Source organism: Leuresthes tenuis, unplaced genomic scaffold, assembly GCF_036924035.1.
Source record: "Leuresthes tenuis unplaced genomic scaffold, fLeuTen1.0.hap1 SCAF_7, whole genome shotgun sequence".
NCBI classification, from domain to species: Eukaryota; Metazoa; Chordata; class Actinopteri; order Atheriniformes; family Atherinopsidae; genus Leuresthes; species Leuresthes tenuis.
This window is the reverse complement of record NW_027325361.1, coordinates 5,422,995-5,437,037: the sequence shown is the minus strand read 5'-3', so window position 1 is coordinate 5,437,037 and position 14,043 is coordinate 5,422,995.

Here is a 14,043-nt window from a genome sequence, read left to right as displayed (position 1 = left end):
CATTCACACATGGCAGATTTGCCTCTGATCTGGATTATTTTCTGCAACCTCCAACATTTGTCTGTCATGTAGGGTTAAAATCTATTCATTTGAACCTAGCTCAAAGCAGATGGCTCCTTTCAGCATATTGCTGAAGACTAAGGCACAGATTCACTTTTGCTTTGTGCTTGGTAAAAACACTGAAAATGTTCTACCAGTTCGTGCCTGAAAAATGTAGTAAAAGTGATCTTTGCACCTGGCTCTGTTGGAAATGTATTCATGGTAGTTTCCCTTTTTTGCAAAATGCAGGGAGGGAGTCACACAGAGTAATCTATTAAGCTCTGTGCTCACAGTTTGCTATCAACTGCAGTGTTATTTACTGCCAAAACAAAGAATGTTTAAGCAGAGTTACAGCTTGCCATGGCTGGGACAGTTTCTGTGTGAATAGACTAATTTTCCATTCCTATCAAATTAACTGAATAATTATCTATTGATTAACTCAACAGGTAATCAGGTCCATGCTTATATGACCTATGTTGTAACATGAAACAAGCTGTGTCACTGGTTGATCTCAGCCTCTTGATTATCAACATGTCTGCTTGTTTCTGACTCTAAGCCAATTTGCGTTGCTTTTGATGGGCCACATTGGTCAACATTAGAATGAGGCTGTGTCTGTGTTTGAGATCAGCACAGTTATAGGACCTTTCCCTCTGAACTGGACACACCCATATGCAGTGTGTATGATTTGAGACTACACACACTAATTTTCACAGCTTACTAAATCTGCCTTATCTATCGCAGGGATGTGCTATTCGGAACTATTGGATAGATTTATACAGTCTCAATATAATACATCACAAGAGAACCGCAAACTATACATGTATTGCTAAATAAATAAATAAATAGGGAGTGACTCTGGATGTAGACTGAGGAGTGGCATGTACAAATTACGCAAAGACCAGCATACTAGTATGCTTGAGGCGCATCAATTTTAATGTTTAGGATGATTTATTTCATTACAGAGTGGAAAATCTTTGTTGTAGTAGACATGGCTATTTATATTCCCTTGTTAACAAATTCCTACTGTACAACACAAAAGAATAATCTGTAATTGATCAGAATTAAGAATATCAAGAGTCTTTTTTTCTGGGCACAGCTCAATTGTGTTTCCACAAGCAGCAGTATTCTTTGTATTCCTCTGAAATCTGTTTGGCCGTCAGGCAAGACGAATTTGCTGATCCTGACAAGCTGTAGTCATAGGAGGCTGACCTGGCCACGATTGATCTGCAGTGGTGTTAGTGGCACTATGATGAATGATTGACATTGATTCACCTGGTTATATTGCTTCTTCTAGTGCCAGCCATAAAAAAGGCCCATCTCTGCTCCTCTGTGATTTGGCCAGCTACGCCACTGGGCAGACATGTGAGCAGAATTCATTTTTAGGTGCTTTTCAAAACTTTTCTAAGAACCATTAATAGCACATTTTTTGTAGTAATAAGAGTTTGCCAAATCAATTAAAGAATAAATACTGCTACTATGGTGAATCAAGTAAGGTGGAAAGTGAGGAATTAGAATTACATTTTTCTGACAGTATAAAAAGATGTTCATTAATATTTCTTTATTAGAAAAATAAGAGCAGTGTGCAGCAATGTTCAAAAGTGTGCATTAACTAGAACCAAACCAAAAGTCTGAGGAGAAAGATCCCGACATGTTGGACTGACAAGTCCATTTTTTGTGGGTGAAAAATGTTCCCCTCGGAATCTAGCTGGCTTAAAAAATGGGCAGTCACGTTTATTCTTTCTATTCATTCATTAGTTCAGGAAAAGGGGCTAAGAGAGTATGTGCAAGAGGTGAGAAACAGTTTAAATGGAAGGTTAACAGATGCATATTTACTTACTTTGTAGTTTTGAGAAAAGCAACAACAACTATTAGGTCAACAGACGTGACATTTCAGGGAATATTTTCCACAGGGTGATTTAGAAAAATCAAGACTTGCTAAACGGAACACGTTTACAGTGAAAAAGATTAGAAAACTACATAATGTGTAAGTCAATGGCTCAAATGAGCTGTAATGAGCTGTCTAGTGTTTGAAGCTTTAGGGAGCTGAGAACTGCACACTTTTAAGCATGGAAAATTAGGATATCATCAATGATAGAATTTCTGTTGCAAATGAATAAAAACTAAAAGTCTGAACTGCTTCTTAAGCAATAAGTTTAGACAACACTGCTTCTGAACATAGAACAAGCTAAAATTCCTCATGTGACATGTGGTGTACTGTTTACCCCAAAGCTATGACACAGAAGATTCAGAGACACCATCCTGTTACATTTAAAGCAACAATGGCAGCTAAGAGCTCCAATTTGCAGACAGAAAATGAGAAAGCGTCTCATGCATTAACAGCAGAGTAGGAGCAAAAATAAGAGAGTAGGAGGAAAGAAAATGCATCAGCTAGATTCATCACTTTAGCTCTGATGGCTTGGCTTCCGGAGTATCATCCTGAGTGCTCAGGTGCTGCCCTTTTTTCCAGCAGGACACTAAAATAAATCAAGGGTCATTTAGACAACTGAATGAAGCTGCAGTGAAACGCGGCAACAAATGGGTGCCCTAATAGAATTATATTTAGCTGATGTCAGCACAGCACCTATATCAATTTTATGAGTCAGCAGTTATAGGACAACACTCTTACAGCATGAGGTTTGACTTAATATGGTACAGCAAGAAATTTCCCACGGGGCCAATAAAAGAAAAGGGCCATAAGGTGAAAGAATCAACCTGCCGTGCTGACATATGCCTATAATAACTTGGTCCAAAAACCAAAAAAAAAAGGAAAACAAGGCAGGAAATATGTTTGAAATGAAAATGAAAGTGTTAAAGCTGAGACTTCAGGATTGGTCTTCTTTTCACTTTTTCTGGATGAGTTAACCAAAATGCACATGAAATGCAACATTACTAATATTCTAATACAATGACAGGACAATTTATCATTACAGCAACTGACTTTTCCTTTCTGTTATCCATAAAGTTAGACTAGGAGAAGAACATTTCAAGTCTTGGGACAAAAACTGAAATGCTTTGATACAAACTTATTGATCACTGAGTAGGCTGCACAGTGGTGTGGTGGTTAGCATTGTTGCCTTACAGCAAGAACGTTCCTGGTTCAAAAAGACAAACATGCATGTTTAGACACTAAAGCTTTATGCTATATTCATTTGATGTTACGATCTCATTTTGCAGTGACAATAACCTCTTATCAAGTGGAATTAGGTAAGCATAATTGACATGTCGATGTAATCTTTTTAAACAGAGATCTAATAAAATGGTGCTTTCGACTTTAACAATAATTAAAATGGACTACCACTGTCACCATCTTGGGACTCTTTGAACTCAAAACAATAAGACAGAAGCTTAAGTATTCACTAAAATGAGTTATGTCTGATAATAATGTGACATGAGTGCCTGGGAGTTCTCATTGTGTGATTATCTAATGTCTTTTAAACAAACTCACTGCTAACTCAAGACTCCATATAGGCTCGTAACTGGAAATACATAGTATGATGAAACGACCACTTTTGATCATGTTTGATCATGAGTTGTCGCAAGTTTGTTTATGTACAGAGCTTGACAAATAATCTAACTTTAAATTTATTTACAACTATAGCTCTCATCAATAATGAAAACAAGATAATTGGCACAAAATAATTATCCCGATGCTGCATTTAAACTCGCACCAGTGCCCCCTTTTTGCCTTCTGTGATAAATGCACAGTTAGCCCCTTTCACTGTGACTAACCATTGCAGCACAAACTGACTCTGACTCTGTGCAGATGTTTTAGTTCAGCTTAAGTCAGCAAGAGAGTGTGATTGTGAAATCATTTTGATTAGGAAATAACAATTGTAACAACTGACAGAAACTTTCAAATAAGTGAACCTCTGGTTCCCGGATCACGGAGGGTTACTCTGTGTGGCTTCAGTAATGGGTTTCAAGTGGGGCAGCTCTGGGCCTGCGGTCTGCACACACACAGACCTCCACAGATTTGTAAGACAGGGTTTACAATCACAAACACTCCACGGTTCCAAATAGATACTCCTGACCAATGACTGTGTTTCCCACCTCTTCCACCCATTACTCTCTTTAAAAAAAAACTAAAAAAACATCAAAGTTGTTCCTGATTTACAATAGCATTTTATCCTATTAAAAGTTCAAGAAAAGCTAAGATGGAAAAGACAAATGCATTTTAAAAAGACCAAGAAATTAATGTTTTTCTGAAAGTCCTGGAGTAATTGTGTTGAATAATCAATAAACATAATATTAATAAAAATTATTATCATTATGTTACCTATAATCGAGCAGGTCAAATATATACTGAAAGAACTGTGAAATATATAGTTATAGGTAATATCCTGCCTCTTGCCCGATGACCGCTGGGATAGACTCCAGCGCCCCTGCGACCCGACCGACGGATTAAGCGGGAATAGAAAATGGATGGATGGATGGATAGTCAGTTAAACTAATCAACATGTTAAAACAATAAACTGTAAATAATTATTAGTTGAAAAAATAATAGCTAAATCATCTGAAAAGGTAACTTCACCTGTCCAGGGTGTATACTGCTGATAGCAGCTGGGATAAGCTGCAGCCCCCCCTCACAACCCTCAATGGGATGAAGCAGAAAAAACAAATATCAAGGAATGCAGGGATTTTTATCTGCAGCCTTAGAGACTGACAACATCACGGGTTAAACTTACACAAACATTCATAGAGGTGACATTTTCCCCGTTTTGTTGATGTGCAATCCAGGTATACCATTTTTTTTAAACATATAGAAACTTTTTGTAGTTACTTGTTTGAAAGTACCCCCCCCCCCTCAACCACCCACCCACACAGTCATTTCTCTCAGTACGACAAATATGCAGATTCATAAAGCCTCAGGTTAAGCACAGAGTTAGTATTTTCCTTGCCTCAATTAACTTGAAATTCATCTGAACATAACATCATCTGAAAAACATCAGACATAGATGTAATGACATTGATTTGTTTAAAAACAAATGAAGGACCATTTACATATCGCAAGTCTCATGAGGTTGAAGAAAAACCCAAAACAGTATCCTGCAGCTCTGTCTGACTATCACCATGCTGTGTGAGGCTAATCACACATCACCATTCCCAATGAGAAAAAAAAAGCTAATTACATTATGAGGAGCTGAAGTGAAGAATGAGCATGTTGATTTTTTTTTTTTTTGCGTGCAACTCTGCAAACTCATCAAATGTGAATTAATGTCTGAGTTTGATTAAGTAGTCAGTAAGTATTACTAATAAAGAGAGCTTACACGCACTTTTCCAAATCTAATTACAGAAATAGAGCACAATTATTATAATTCTACGTAACAAGAAAGGTAACAATTGAATGTAGATTTACCCGCAGAGGCTCTCTTCAAAGCTCTCTTCTCTTCTTTTTTTTCTATTTTATCCCATACAAGTACCTTACCTTGAAGCGAAGGGCACAAGAGATCTCTCCCTGCTTGCTGCTTGGCATTTTTGTACAGGACACGTGTCAGGAAAGCTTGTACGAGTATTTGCTGTAATGTAGTTTATTGGTTTATTGTTGTGTTTTGTTCAAGGCCGTGTGCTCAAACTGAGGCTGACCCTTCCAAGCAAAAAAGCCCTTGGTCATATTCGATCCTGTTCTATGGAAACTAAGTGGCACCCTGGGTTCAGAATCTTTGAGTTAAAATGTTTACTTGTGTTTGAGGCAAAGGTGAAAATGGCTGGATGGGGGTGGGGAGCTACTAGCAAAATGGACAGCACATGGACAGGAGAGAGCTATGAAGTCAGACACGAAGCGTCAGCTCACCAGAGGATATCTGTAAAGGATAGAGATTTACGATAAGTGCTCATTTAGTAGACGAAGTTAGGAAGAGAATTAGGAGTGTGTGTATGTAAGTGTATGTGTCTGTGGATGGGTGTGGGGGAGGGGTTAATAACAGGTTATTAAAGTCCATCATTGCAGCCATAAACATGGTGGAAGAGACGTGCTAAACAGTGGGTTGATCTGGACTCTGATCTTGTCGCTGTCAGTCAAAACCTCCATCAGCCAAGAAGAGAGATCATGTAGGAGGGGAAGATGTTGGATGATGAGGCCAATTATTGTTCTGTCTCCTATTACAATGGAAGCAGTATTTGAATAGATTTTCAAGTATCCAACAATATAAAATGATGCTAAAGCTGATAAAATATTTTCTAGGACAATAAGACAAAAGAAAAAAAAACAACAATAATAAAATAATTTCAATAATAAAATCGTTTCATAAAGTCAGTTAATTAGCCAGCTGCAGTTACTATGAGCTTAATCATCCCCATTGTAACACCTTGGTGGTGACATCTTGTTTTGCCTTTTTCAAGCTTCTGAATTATTATGTTCTCTGAGCATAATCAAACAATCTGTGTTGCTCTTTAAAGCTGCACTTTATTCATTTGCAATATTTTTTATTTTTTCAATGTGTGTGTCAAATGTTAAAAGAGTTGTTTTAAAAATTTACTGACATAACCACCAAGAGTAATTGTTCAGTTCTGCTGTGACTCTTTTAGAGCGCTTTCACACCAGGATAGTGGTGGACTGAGGACTGAGTTTGATTGGGCGGGGAACGCTGAAAAGTAAATTAAGGGTCGAAAGTTGGCTTAATGTCTCGTCTCTGTTCTTAAACCTCCTGCTATGAGTACTGAGGAGCACAGAATTTAGCACTTAGATCATCTGCAAAAGAATTAGTGGAGAAAAAATAAACTAAATTATTAACAAAATACTGACGTTAAATATGAAAGGTGACCATGAACAAGAATTCTCAATTTTCAATGGGGAACTGTTTTTTATCACATTACCTGCTACATTTTAATACTACTTAAATAGTATAACACTTAATTATTTTTATTTTAAAGACAAATACAGTGTAAAACACTCCTATACAACATATTTGCAACATTTTATCAATTTTGTACAATTCTAAAGTTCAGTTTTTTAATAAACTGTCAGACAAATGTTTCAGTAGATGCACCAGATGATTTGAATTGAACTATTCTCAGAGTCAGAAGAAGTGGGAACACACACACATATATATACATATATGTATGTGTGTATGTACATATATATAGATAGTTAGATAGTGTAGTGCTGTAGAAGCTATGCAGCTGCCAAGCATGGCAATTATGAAAGTGAATACGATTGCTTTCCTGACATACATTTTTCTTTCTTGACACATGGGACCCAATCAGATTGTAAAAGATAAATTATTCTTCAACCTTTGCACAGTACAGTTCAAATTCAGCATTTTGAGTACATAATTGATCAAAAAACTGGTCAGGGCGATCTGGAGAGTGATCCATGTGGATGGGATGCTATGCATTTGGAGCACACGCTGACACAGGTGGAGGTCTTGTGTGGCGGTGCTCTAGAAACACATCACTGCCCTCTGCAACGCTCTCACCTGGAAGCATCTGTCTGACTCAAGTCTTGTTTTATACGAAAGGACTAGTCAAGCGCAAACAGAGTCAGTGATCCACGATTCACTCGACATTGACCGGTTTCTATGTCAGTGGAGAAATGCAACACATTTGTTTACTGTTTTCCTTCTGAATCCCTGTTTTCTTTTCTTAATTTCTCCAATAATCCCTCTGATGTGCTGTGACTTCTGGTCAACCCATATTACTCTTAAATAGGTTGAAATATGTATGTATTTTATTTGTTAGAGGTACAATGGTCTTTGACTAATTCTGCAGCAATATAATTAGGAAAAAGAGAGTAAGTGAGCATGTGTCAGGAAGTAAATATTCTGAAACTAAATTAAAATATATTCTAAATATTTACAGGTTCAACCAATTTAGTTCATTTGATTTGACTTCATTATTGTCAAACGCCTCATTACATTTGCACTTACCTCTACCCTGAACAGAACTCCAGTCGATCACAGGGACAAACCACCATGCAAAGTCACTTCTACAGTAATTTCAGATTAAATTTAACCTCACATGCATGTTTTTGGACTGTGGGAGGAAGCTAGAGTACCTATTGAGAGCCCATACATGCACAGGGATAGCATGTCAGCTTCACACAGAAGCATCTCAACAGAAGTGAATCAGGCGCTTTCTTCCTGTGACGCGACAGTGCTAACCACCACGTAGCTGTGTAGCCCTGAATGCTGAATATTTAAGGATGAAAGTTTAAAATAAATGTACAAAATTAATAAATACATTTAAAAAAAAATAAAACAATGGGTGTCTATACTTTTAGCTCCAAAGAAGACAACAACAGGAAATCAGCTTACTGCAGAGTATCTAATCCATACCCAAGAGATTAATCTTTCACATTTTAAACCATGCATCTCTTAGATCAAGATGTCGTCACATCAGTGCTAAATACTTGAAAATATAATGAGTGCTATATTAGAAGTTAAGCATTGGCGAAAATGTTGCAAAATAAATCCTCAACAGATGATGTGCTGCGAGTTACAGCTGATTCCATTCACCCCTTGCTGCTTTTTACCAGATAATGATGTCACAGACATCCACCAAGGGTCAGGGCTCTGCAGTTTGTCTGTCAACCTCCTCAAATCGCTTTACTCATCCTTTTACTTATCTTGCATTTGATTAGGATTCACGTAATCAATCAATTAGTAGTTTCTCATTTGTTTCTCAGTAACTACTCTGAATCTTGTATTCCTTCTTCAATTACAATAAAGGAGACACCAACTAATTTTTCAAAATCAAAAAAATTCTCTAAACATTAATTCCACACAATGTTGTTTTTAGAACCTCTTCAATTCTGCTGCGGTGTAGAAGCAACACCGCAGTTCATTACAAATGACTACATCTGCTAATTGAAAGAAACTGAGCTTCAAAGGCTGATGCTCCTAGATGCTACGTGTTACAACAACAAGGAAAAATATATCTAAAAAGTGTTCTGTCTTTACACACTGAAGGATTAGTGTTTTGTCATCTGACATCTCAAAGGCTCAATTGCTGAAACAAATCAAACTGAGAAAGAGGACGGATGGCTTCACTCCCTCTGATGGCCTTCTTAGCAGATTAAAATCATTCTTTTTATGTTTTGAAATGTAAAATCCTCACAAAGTCTCTTTTATATTCTTGTAAAATTAATACAGAGAAATACCATCTGCACCAAAACCCACCATGTAAAGGGGTTTCATCTCATTTTCACAGTATGCCTGAAAAATCAGTTCTCAGAACAGCTGATCTATCAGTGAATCTTCAAAATACAGTACAATAAATAGCTGTTGTGACTGAGTACATCAGGAAAAAGTGGCTGTTCAGAGTCCCTCATCCTTCATTCCATTACATTTGAATGAAGAATGCAGAATGAAGCTTGTCCAAAAAATTGCTTTTTAGAAGGCTGAAATTTACATTGCACCCTGCAACACAACCTCACAAAATTGCTCACTCGTAGAGTATAGTCCTGTGATTAATAACCCCACGACTTCCAGCCTAGCTCTAAGTGCTTACTGGATCAAATATGCACTTCCTTCTCCCTCTCTCTTTTTTTTTTACAGACCTCAGGTATTTTGTTTGGCAAACACATGAGAGGATAATCATTAGAATAGACTGCAACTGTTTGTCCATCCATCTGCACCTTGCATACATCACCATAATTTCAATTGCTAATATAGCCATGCATGGGGCAAGTTTGAATATATTTAAAATGAAGAACTCTGTGGCGGGTTAATCAGGGAGCAATGACCTGAAACCTATCATAGTTTCATCATCACTTATCGGCTATTATTAGTGAAGCAGTAAGAGCCTGGATGAAGATTAATTTGTATTAAACTGTGTTTAGTGTCAGCATATTTGTGCCACAGAAACACTAATAAGGAAACAATTTATTGTTGATATCTTTAAACTGAGCGTTATTATGTTTTGTTGTAAATAAAAAAAAAAAAGAAAGAGATTTTGTTTTTAGACGATGTATGCTGCATGTGTGGAACTGATAAACACTTGGGTCACACAGCTGGGGAAATATGTGAATAGTTAGTTTTAATTCATATTGTTTTAACTTGTTACAAAAAAGGCTCGAGAATAAAATGTTCCGATTTACCATTTAAGAAACTGTGAGTTATATATCATTGCAATGTTTCATTTTCTCAAGGTGCCCATCTTATCAATACCAAAACAAGTTCACATTCAGGTTGAAATTCAAGAAAAGAACATGACCTTTTACACAGCTTAATGTGCTGGATGCAAGTAATAAGTTAAAGTATTCTGTCAGTTCCACAAACTTGGCCTGCAGTGTTGTTCTATGTCAATAATACGTTGCTAAGAGGTCATATTCATTTTCAAGGTTGTGTCAGACCACCAAAGAAGAAAACTGAATTATGTATACATATAGGAGTCTTTCACACAGATTTTCAATGGTTGTAGCTGTACGTCAATAGATGTCAATGCAACATCTGAGAAAGGCTCCAACCGCAGAGAACAACCAAAAGTGGTTCTCCGCAAGCAACATCACTGCGAGGACTTGTCTCCGTGGTAACCAAAGAATGGAGGAAATGCATGTTGCATAAGGGATAATTATGATACCTTTATGTGGTTATCAATGACAAGGGATGTATTTTTTTTTTCAAATTGCTTCAGTTTTCAGTAAACCTAACAACTTCTAGGGGGAAAAAAGAAAGAAAAAGAATAACATAATTTTCCCACGTGGAACATTAACTTGGATCCCCTGGATAAAAGCCATGCTACATGTGCATATAACATCCACTTCAAAGGATCTGAGGGGGTCTGAAAATACTCTGGTAAATGCATAATTTGTGATATCTGGTTGTGTAAAAATTATCTACAGTCCAGTATACACAGTAATCACAGACATTGCTCTCCAGCAATCAGGACACAATAGCTTCATTCTGTTGCACTACCCTGCCAATTTCTTCCCTGGGGGAATTTCACTGCATGGGGCTTTCTTCTTGCAGATGACCAGAGCCTTTTTATGGAGGCCATTCTGCTAAGAATGTGATACTGGTGTAATAGGATCTTTGCTCTCAATAATACGGCCTAGTTCATTCACCAGCAAGTTATACGTTCAATCTTGTGTTGGTTTGGGGACAATAAAAAAAAGTTGAATTCCAAGTTATCAGCTTATTCTGTAAACAATCTGATCAGATCAAATGTATACTATCATAGGCCACAATGTACGAAGCAGAATTGATACCCCATCTTTGCCTCTCGTGCAAGAATTTAAATTTCTTGTTTTAAGTCAAGAATGAATTTCGAAAATCATACATTATTTTAACTTATTTTAGCTCCATCTTTAGTCAAAGTTTTAGTTTAATGTGACATATTGCTCACTGACTTTCAAATTACAAGTATTAAGTGCTGATTTATTAGTGCTAATTACATAATATTAGTATATAAAGTTTCTACACTGCAATTTCCATTCATTATTCTTTTATATGTGCTTTATCCTATTCAGGGACGCTTGCAGGCCAGCAGCCTGTCTTTGTTGCCATTGGGCAAGAGGCAGAGTATAAGTAGGACAGGTGGCCATTCTATTGCAGCATGAACTCAGAGACAAAGTAGTCAAACATTAATGCACAGTCACGCTCCTATGGTTGGTCCTATAGTCAGTCGTCTAACAGGCATGTTTTTGGACTGTAGTTTGAAGCTGAGGTACCAGGAGAGAACACATGCATTCAGAAGGGAAACATGCAAACATCACACAAAAAGGACTTAGCTGAAATTCTAACCATCTTTCTTTGAGGCAACAGTGCTAACTAACACGTCACCATGCAGTCCTAAACGGTGATTTTGAACATGATAAACATCCTGCAGAATTACACTACGTGTGCATCAGAACGCTATCTTTATCATTTGGTTGAAATTGTCACTGTGCCTGTCAGCACAGCTTCAGATCACCTTGAGCATGCCTGGAGACTCTGAAGAACCTTTTGCACTGTTATATTTTGAGCTACCTTTGCAAAGACTATACGTTAATTTGCTCTCTTAAGATTTAGATGTTTGTAAGCAGTAAAAGTAAGCAGGTACTTTCTAAAGATATTGTGGACATCTACAGTAAAACTAGGATTTATTTTGGTGAAGAAGGTTAGAAATGTGAGGCCTCGAATGAATACAATGTTCCAAACAACTTGAAATCTAAAAATTTATTTGTTTATTTAGTTTTTCTCCTTGGACCGAGAATCTTTAAATGTCCACACATTCAGCTGGCTGAAACTTGATGTGTCTGCCAGGGATTCAATAAGATATCCACAGCTGAGAGAAGACAATGGGGAGGCTGTAACCTTATTTTCTTCAGAATGCTATGATGAAATTCTGCAGTCTACTGTATCAACTGTTCCAAAACCGTCCGATGAGCCTTTAATATTGACAGAGGCGAGTGCAATCTCCTCTCTGAGTGGAAAACACTCATGGTTTCACCCTGCTATGACAAAGTGCACTCTATTTTTTTTCCACTTGAAGAAAAGTTCTTATCAGATCTCTCATCAATAGCTGAAATTTCAGAAATTTATTTCAGCTGTATCTTTCTGCTAAAACTCGAATACGGCATGAATATCCATTTCCTTTTACTTTTTATGATTGGAATGGGCTGAGAGCAGCGATATGAACATACCATGCTTTTATTGAGCAGCATTTTAAAATGGATTCGCGTAATCTCACATTGGTTCTTTTTGTGTAAGCAGAGTTGTGCCATGGTGTCAGCTTGTGTAAAAGGGTCGTCGTCAATCTCTATATATCTACTGACTTATTGTTGACTTTTTAGGAGATTTTCACAGTCAAGCTTATTGACTAAAAACAACATATTACTTAAGGTAAGACAATAGATATTCTTTAAAAATCTTAATAATGTATTAAAATTATCATTGTACCCTTCATTATCCAACAAAAATCTCACAAAGAAACTTTTTTTTTTTTAAAGAATATCCTGGCAAAGCCAGCCACAGCAGTCACCTCACAACTTCACATACAGACTTTGGACTAATAAAAATAATATATTTCAATAAAATTTAATGGGAAATAAGAACCCACTAATAAATTATATAATCATAAGTAATGGCACAAGTCATCAGCATTAGTTATCAGAAAATGCCAGGGCAAAAGCAATAAATCTAAAATATTTTTGTCACAGTCTATGTTTTATCTGTCACAGTTTATGTTTAATCATGTTTTCAGTTATGTTCTAGTCATGTTTTTCCCCTGCCACCTCAGTTCACTCATGTCACCTGGCTCATTGTTCACAGCTGCACCTCATTCACTGATCACTCCCTCCACAGTATTTAGCTTCCTGGTTTCTATTCTGTCACTGCAGAATCCTTACCTCACTATCCCTCCATGTTTTGCCACAGAGATAAGTCTGGTTACGCCTCAGAGTCCTGTTTCTTTGTTTATTCATAGTCTTGTTTTGTATTTCACAGTCTTGTTTTTTTTGTCGTAGTTAAGTATTTTGATCCGGCCCTGCCTTGCCTTTTGTTCTTGTCTTTTGCTCCCTGCTTGTGGAATAAACCCTTTTTTGTGAACTTTGAAGAACTGCATCTGGGTCCTACCTCTCCGAACCGTGACAATTTTATAAAGTTTTGAATTCATTAACCAAGTTCTCCCAAGTTCATTAACCAAGTTGCTTTAATTTTGAGTTTTTGTAGCTGATTCCATGGAAGAGGAGCATATTTCATAAGCCCCTTTTCCAGTTGAGTTCAGGCTGATGGAACATATAGCAAGAACAAATTCTGTGGACAAAGTCACCAACTTCCCAAAGCTTTGTCAGTACTTGTGATCTGTAATGACAACATGCCACTGACTGGGTGGGTAAGAGATTTAGATTTAGTGATAAACCTCAGAACTCCATGGTAGACTGTACCAGTGCATGTACCAAGCATTGCCATGATCCATGCATGTGCATGTGGCAGCTACAAGCTTATTTATTGACTGAAAGATCTAACTTGACTATGAAATTAAACCTAATTTCAGCGGAAGTTTTCGTACTAGTTGCTTGATGTAAAGGACAAAGAGTAATCTTTTATAATTCTAAGATAATTATAAGCAACACATTCAGTGAAA